The sequence below is a fragment of the Artemia sp. Qi Xiang Cuo genome, chromosome 8 (assembly GCF_049724085.1).
Source record: "Artemia sp. Qi Xiang Cuo chromosome 8, ASM4972408v1, whole genome shotgun sequence".
Classification (NCBI taxonomy): Eukaryota; Metazoa; Arthropoda; class Branchiopoda; order Anostraca; family Artemiidae; genus Artemia; species Artemia sp. Qi Xiang Cuo.
This window is the reverse complement of record NC_142801.1, coordinates 64,905,353-64,914,217: the sequence shown is the minus strand read 5'-3', so window position 1 is coordinate 64,914,217 and position 8,865 is coordinate 64,905,353.

Genomic DNA, 8,865 nt, shown 5'->3' with positions numbered 1-8,865 from the left:
ATTTTCCATTTTTTGCCAGAAGAGTAGAGATGGGGGTCCGACTCCCACGAGTCACCCCTGCTGCCACCTACAACTTTTTTTGCACACCATATATGGGCATAGAGTCATTAGGGAGAACACGTGGTTAATGGGGTCAATGACCTCTTTTTCCAAGGTCGATTTATTTGATGTTTCTATGTGTAATAGCTCCGGGGCGAAGGTTGCACATGCGCATTGAATTCTAACGGGAAACAATGTTATTGATCTAGGACTCGAGGGGGAAGTGAATTTCCGAGAACTTGATTGCGTAATCAAAGTGTGTCAACAACAACAACATCGACCTTGACATTCGCTGAGAGCGTGCACTTACAACAACAAAAACCCGGAATTTGGAACACCTGTGCTGTCGACCTCAATTCAACTATCGTGAATCAATAATTCCCTTTAGAAACAACAAATTAATTTCCCTTTCTTGACAGATCAATCAATCAATGACATCATCTATCAGACTTTAAAAATTTTCGCCTAGAAACATTTCTCCAGGAATAGATTCAAGTCATTAATGTCTTTGCCTCGGGAACAGTTCTACTGGTCGAACTCCAAAAGATATTAATAACCAAAGGCCATGGAAACAATTAGGCAAGAAACATCTTAGCGATGAATTGTTTTAGCGCGCGAAAAGGTTTCATATTAATTTGAAATGCGTTAGCACAGAGATGCCAATAACAAAGGAACACGCTGAATTTGCGTTTAGGGATTATTTGGGCGAAACCGTTTTAGACAGGTTATGGAACTATTTCGGCGAAACAGATAGAGACATTTTAAAAGAAGATTTTTGAAGAGATTTTAGAAGAGAATTTAAAGGTGAAACAGTGTTGTGAGGTCCTCTAACCCAACCCCAAAGGGTTCCAATCCTCCTACCCCAACCCCGAAGGAAGCCCCCGGTCCTCAAAGCCCCCCCAGCGCCCAAAGGCCCAACGGGGTCCCCAAGGCCCCCCCCGACCCCCCAAGGCCCTCCACTGGTCCTCAAAGCCCCCCAAGCTCTCCAAAGGGCCACCAGTGCCCCCAAAGGCCCACCCAGACCCCCAACGGCCATCCCCAGGCCCCAAATGTCCCCCAGGCCCCCCCCTGTCCCCCCGGACCCTCACAGGCCCCCCCTGTGCCCCAACGGCCATCCCCCGGCCCCCAAAGGACCACCGGGCTCCCCAAGGACCAAACGGGTCCCAAAGACCCTCCCCCGGTCCCAAAAGGTCCCCAGGCCCCCAAACGCCCTCCATGTGCCCCAAAGGCCCGCCCAGTGCCCCAAACGTCCTCCTCCGGTCCCCAAAGGCCCATCGAGCTCCCAAAGGACCAACGGGGTCCCAAAGGCCCTCCACCGGTCCCCAAAAGTCCCCCAGGCACCCAAAGGCCCTCCCTGTGCCCCAAAGGTCCTCCTCCGATCCCCAAAGGCCCATCGAGCTCCCAAAGGACCAACGGGGTCCCAAAGGCCCTCCACCGGTCCCCAAAGGCCCATCGAGCTCCCAAAGGACCAACGGGGTCCCCACGGCCCTCCACCGGTCCCCCCAAGTCCCCCCGCCCCCCCACGGCCCGCCCCCGGCCCCCCACTGCCCCCCAAGCTCCCAAAGGATCACCGGCACCCCCAAAGGCCCACCCAGACCCCCAAAGGCCATCCCCGGGCCCCACACAGGAATTATTTACTGACCTTCAGTTGTTGTGATTTTAAAAGTTCTGCTTTTGTTTTCTAAAATCATCGCCTAAAATTCCTCAAACTGTTTAACCCAAAGAGACAAACACACAGAGACACACACACAGAGACACAAACACAGAGACACACACACAGAGACACAAACAGAGACAAACACACAGAGACACACACACAGAGACACACACACAGAGACACACGCACAGAGACACACACACAGAGACACACGCACAGAGACACACACACAGAGACACACGCACAGAGAAACACACAGGTTGTGGTTTACCTTGTCACAGTTACATTTTCATGATTTTTACAATGTTCATTTTGAATTTCTTTCATTGAAATGCAAGAGTTGGAATATTTCAGCAGTGTTTGGTTGTGGTTTACCTTGTCACAGTTACATTTTCTTGATTTTTCAAAGTTCATTTTGAATTTCTTTCGTTGAAATGCAAGAGTTGAAATATTTCAGTAGCGTTCGGTTGTGGATTAACTTGTCAAAGTTAAATTTTCTTGATTTTTCAAAGTTCATTTTGAATTTCTTTTGTTGAAAAGCAAGAGTTGGAATATTTCAGTAGCGTTTGGTTGTGGTTTAACATGTCACAGTTACATTTTCTTGATTTTTCAAAGTTCATTTTGAATTTCTTTCGTTGAAAAGCAAGAGTTGGAATATTTCAGTAGTGTTTGGCTGTGGTTTACCTTGTCACAGTTAAATTTTCTTGATTTTTAAAAGTTCATTTGAATTTCTTTCTTTAAAATGCAAGATTTGGAATATTTCAGAAGTGTTTGGTTGTGGTTTACCTTGTCACAGTTAAATTTTCTTGATTTTTCAAAGTTCATTTGAATTTCTTACGTTGAAATTCAATAGTTGGAATATTTCAGTAGTGTTTGGTCGTGGTTTACCTTGTAACAGTTACATTTTATTGATTTTTCAAAGTTCATTTTGAATTTCTTTCGTTGAAATGCAAGAGTTGGACTATTTCAGTGGTGTTTGGTTATGGTTTACCTTGTCACAGTTACATTTTCATGATTTTTCAAAGCTCATTTTGAATTTCTTTCCTTGAAGTGCAAGAGTTGGAATATTTCAGTAGTGTGTGGTTGTGGTTTACCATCTCACAGTTACATTTTCTTGATTTTTCAAAGTTCATTTTGAATTTCTTTCGTTGAAATGCAAGAAATGCTACGTACGCGCGCGTACGTAGGCTAACCTAGCCTAACCTAACTTAGCCTAAACCACAACCAAACGCTACTGAAATATTCCAACTCTTGCATTTCAAATAAAGAAATTCAAAATGAACTTTGAAAAATCAAGAAAATGTAACTGTGACAAGTTAAACCACGACCATACACTACTGAAATATTCCACCTCTTGCATTTCAACGAAAGAAATTCAAAATGAACTTTGAAAAATCAAGAAAATGTATCTGTGACAAGGTAAACCAGAACCAAACACTAATGAAATATTCCAACTTTTGCATTTCAACGAAAGCAATTCAAAATAAACTTTTAAAAATCAAGAAAATGTAACTGTGTCATGGTAAACCACAACCAAAAACTACTGAAATATTCCAACTCTTGCATTTCAATGAAAGAAATTCAAAATAAACTTTGAGAAATCAAGAAAATGTAACTGTGACAAGGTAAACCACGACAAAACACTACTGAAATAGTCCATCTCTTGCAATTCAACGAAAGAAATTCAAAATGAACTTTGAAAAATCAGGAAAATGTAACTGTGACAAGGTAAACCATAACCAAACACCACTGAAATATTCCAACTCTTGCATTTCAACGAAAGAAATTCAAATTGAACTTTGAAAAATCAAGAAAATGTAACTCTGACAATGTAAACCAAAAACATTCAATACTTTTAGAGTCCAACTCGTTTAGTTCAAGGAAAGAAATTCAACATGAGCTTTGAAAAATCATGAAAATGTAACTCTGATAAGGTAAAACATACGCATAAACTACTGAAATATAACAACTATTGCATTTCAACGAAATAAATTTGAAATGAGCTTTGAAAAATCATGAAAATGTAACTGTGACAAGGTAAACCACAACCAAACACTACAGAAAGAGTCCAACTCTTGCATTTCAACGAAAGAAATTCTAAATGATCTTTGAAAAATCATGAAAATGTAACTGTGACAAGGTAAATCAAAACCAAACACTACTGAAATATTCCAACTATTGCATTTCAACGAAAGAAATTCAAAATAACTTTGAAAAATCAAGAAAATTTAACTTTGACATTGTATAAAACAACAGAACGATTCTTATATCTTACATTTATTTCTATTAAAGGTTATATTGTAAAAATGAACTTTTAAATATCAATAAAATGTAACTGTGACAAGGTAAACCACGATAAAACACTAGTGAAATATTCAAACTCTTGCATTTCAACAAAAGAAATTCAAAATGAACTTTGAAAAATCAAGAAAATGTAACTGTGACAATGTAAACCACAACCAAACACTACTGAGATATTCCAACTCTTTCATGTCAACAAAGAAAATTCAAAATTAACTTTGAAAAATCAAGAAAATGTAACTGTGATAAGGTAAACAACGACCAAACACAACTGAAATATTCAATCTCTTACATTTCAACGAAAGAAATTCAAAATGGACTTTGAAAAATAAAGAAAATGTAACTGTGACAAGTTAAAACACAACCCAACACTACTGAAATATTACATCTATTGCACTTCAAATAAATAAAATAAAAATTAACTTTTAAAAATAATTAAAATTTAACTGTGACAAGGTAAACCATAACCAAACACCACTGAAATAGTCCAACTCTTGCATTTCAAAGAAAGAAATTCAAAATGAACTTTGAAAAATCAGGAAAATGTAGCTGTGTCAAGGTAAACCACGACCAAACACTACTGAAATATTCCAACTCTTGCATTTCAACGAAAGAAATTCAAAATGAACTTTGAAAAATCAAGAAAATGTAACTGTGAGATGGTAAACCACAACCAAACACTACTGAAATATTCCAACTCTTGCACTTCAATGAAAGAAATTCAAAATTATCTTTGAAAAATCATGAAAATTTAACTGTGACAAGTTAAACCAAAACCAAAAACCACTGAAATATTCCAAATCTTGCATTTCAACGAAAGAAATTCAAATGAACTTTGAAAAATCAAGAAAATGTAACTGTGACAAGGTAAACCATGACCAAACACTACTGAAATATTCCAACTATTGTATTTCAACGTAAGAAATTCAAATGAACTTTGAAAAATCAAGAAAATTTAACTGTCACAAGGTAAACAAATACAAAACACTACTTAAATATTCCAACTATTGCATTTCAAATAAAGAAATTCAAATGAACTTTGAAAAATCAAGAAAATGTAACTGTGACAAGGTAAACCACAACCAAACACTACTGAAATATTCCAACTCTTGCTTTTCAACAAAAGAAATTCAAAATTAACTTTGAAAAATCAAGAAAATGTAACTTTGACAAGGTAAACCTCAACCAAACACTACTGAAATATTACAACTCTTACATTTAAAAAAATGAAATTCAAAATTAACTTTGAAAAATCAAGAAAATATAACTGTGACAAGTTAAACCACAACCGAACGCTACTTAAATATTCCAACTCTTGCATTTCAACAAGGGAAATTCAAAATTAACTATGAAAAATCAAGAAAATGTAACTGTGACAAGTTAAACCAAAAAAAAACACTAATGAAATATTCCAACTCTTTCATTTCAACTAAAGAAATTCAAAATGAACTTTGAAAAATCAAGAAAATGTAACTGTGACAAGGTAAACCACAACCAAACACTGCTGAAATATTCCAACTCTTGCATTTCAATGAAAGAAATTCAAAATGAACATTGAAAAAATCATGAAAATGTAACTGTGACAAGGTAAACTACAACCTGTGTGTGTCTCTGTGCGTGTGTCTCTGTGTGTGTGTCTCTGTGTGTGTGTCTCTGTGTGTGTGTCTCTGTGCGTGTGTCTCTGTGTGTGTGTCTCTGTGTGTGTGTCTCTGTGTGTTTGTCTCTGTTTGTGTCTCTGTGTGTGTGTCTCTGTGTTTGTGTCTCTGTGTGTGTGTCTCTGTGTGTTTGTCTCTTTGGGTGAAACAGTTTGAGGCATTTTAGGCGATGATTTTAGAAAACAAAAGCAGAACTTTTAAAATCACAACAACTGATGGTCAGTAAATAATTCCTTTGTGGGGCCCGGGGTGGGCCTTTGGGGGTGTGGGTGGGCCTTTGGGGGCGCCGGTGATCCTTTGGGAGCTTGGGGGGCAGTTGGGGGCCGGGGGCGGGCCTTGGGGGGCCGGGGGGACAGGGGGGGACCGGGGGCGGGCCTTGGGGACCCCGTTGGTCCTTGGGGAGCACCATGGTCCTTTGGGGACCGGTGGAGGGCCTTTGGGACCCCGTTGGTCCTTTGGGAGCTCGATGGGCCTTTGGGGATCGGAGGAGGAGCTTGGGGGCACCGGGAGGGCCTTTGGATGCCTGGGGGGCAGTTGGGGACCGGTGGAGGGCCTTTGGGACCCCGTTGGTCCTGTGGGAGCTCGATGGGCCTTTGGGGACCGGAGGAGGACTTTTGGGGCACTGGGAGGGCCTTGGGGGCACATGGAGGGCCTTTGGGTGCCTGGGGACATTTGGGGACCGGTGGAGGGTCTTTGGGACCCCGTTGGTCCTTTGGGAGCCGGGGGGACCTTTGGGGGCCGGGGGAGGGCCTTTGGGGGGCCGGGGGACAGTTGGGGGCGGGGGGGCCTTTGGGGGCGGGGGGGTGGCCTTTGGGGGTCTGGGTGGGCCTTTGGGGGCACTGGTGGCCCTTTGGAGAGCTTGGGGGGCTTTGAGGACCAGTGGAGGGCCTTTGGGGGTCTGGGTGGGCCTTTGGGACCCCGTGGGTCCTTGGGGCGCGTGGGGGGCCTGGCGGACCGGGGGCTTCCTTCGGGGTTGGGGTAGGAGGATTGGAACCCTTTGGGGTTGGGTTAGAGGACCTCACAACACTGTTTCACCTTTAAATTCTCTTCTAAAATCTCTTCAAAAATCTTCTTTTAAAATGTCTCTATCTGTTTCGCCGAAATAGTTCCATAACCTGTCTAAAACGGTTTCGCCCAAATAATCCCTAAACGTAAATTCAGCGTGTTCCTTTGTTATTGGCATCTCTGTGCTAACGCATTTCAAATTAATATGAAACCTTTTCGCGCGCTAAAACAATTCATCGCTAAGATGTTTCTTGCCTAATTGTTTCCATGGCCTTTGGTTATTAATTTCTTTTGGAGTTCGACCAGTAGAACTGTTCCCGAGGCGAAGACATTAATGACTTGAATCTATTCCTGGAGAAATGTTTCTAGGCGAAAATTTTTAAAGTCTGATAGATGATGTCATTGATTGATTGATCTGTCAAGAAAGGGAAATTAATTTGTTGTTTCTAAAGGGAATTATTGATTCACGATAGGTGAATTGAGGTCGACAGCACAGGTGTTCCAAATTCCGGGTTTTTGTTGTTGTAAGTGCACGCTCTCAGCGAATGTCAAGGTCGTTATTGTTGTTGTTGACACACTTTGATTACGCAATAAATTTCTCGGAAATTCACTTCCCCCTCGAGTCCTAGATCAATAACATTGTTTCCCGTTAGAATTCAATGCGCATGTGCAACCTTCGCCCCGGAGCTATTACGCATAGAAATAACAAATAAATCGACCTTGGAAAAAGAGGTCATTGACCCCATTAACCACGTGTTCTCCCTAATGACTCTATGCCCATATATGGTGTGCAAAAAAAGTTGTAGGTGGCAGCAGGGGTGACTCGTGGGAGTCGGACCCCCATCTCTACTCAGAAGAAAGATCACGGATGCGTGTTTATTTGTTTTTTTTGTGTTTTTTTTTCCAGGGGTGATCGTATCGACCCAGTGGTCCTAGAATATCTTGGGAGGGCTCATTGGAACGGAAATTAAAAGTTCTAGTGCCCTTTTTAAGTGAAGAAAAAAAATGGAGGGCAACTAGACCCCCTCCCACGCTCATTTTTTTCCCAAAGTCACCTGATCAAAATTTTAAGATAGCCATTTTGTTCAGCATGGTCGGAAATATTATAACTATGTCTTTTAGGATGACTTCATCCCTCGAAGCCTCCAGGAGGAGGGCTGAAAGTTATGAACTTTACCCAATGTTAACATATAGTATTGGTTATTGGGACCCGGCAAAATCGTAACCATAACTCTAGAAAACGGTATTTTGATACAAATAGATACATCAAAAGAATTTAATTTTAATGCTGATTTCAAATATATAAATTTCATCAAGTTTAATCTTACCCATCAAAAGTTACACGCCTGAGAAAATTTGGCTGATTATCAAAAAAAAGGAGGAAAGACCCCTTAAAAGTTATAGAACCTTAATAAAAATCACACCATCATATTCAGCGTTTCAGGGAACCCTACTGCAAAGGTTTCAAGCTCTTATCAACAAAAATGTGGAATTTTGCGTTTTTTGCCAGAAGAAAGATCACGGATGCGTGTTTATTTTTTTTTTTCCCCAGGGGTGATCGTATCGACCTAATAGTCCTAGAACATCAGGGGAAGGGTCATTGGTATGGAAATTAAAAGTTCTAGTGCCCTTTTTAAGTGACCAAAAAAGGAGGGCAACTAGGCCCCCTCCCACGCTCATTGTTTTCCCAAAGTCACCTGATCAAAATTTTGAGATAGCCATTTTGTTCAGCATGTTCGAAATAATTATAAGTATGTCTTCTAGGATGACCTAATCCCCCAAAGTTCCCGGGAGGAGGGCTGAGAGTTATGAACTTCACCCAATGTTAACATATAGTATTGGTTATTGGGAAGTATACAGTACAGACGTTTTTAGGTGAGATTTTTCCCGGTAGTGAGGGGGGGTCGGGCAGGGACGAATGCAAGGGGGGGCCTCCGGCCCCACCCCCCTCCCCCCGAAATCTCACGATTTTTTTCATTTTCCCATAATTTTCTGATTTTTCTCACAGAATAACGGGTTTGAAGGATTTGCCCCCCCCCTAACCCCCCCCCCCCCGAAAAAACTCCTGCGTACGTGCCTGGGGTCGGGGGTTATGTAGGAGGATCTTTCCATGAAGGAAGTTTTCATGGGGGAAGGGACATTGCTATGAAGGGGACGCCGGACATCCCAGCATTGTTTAAAAAAAGATCAGATATTAAATATAAAAAA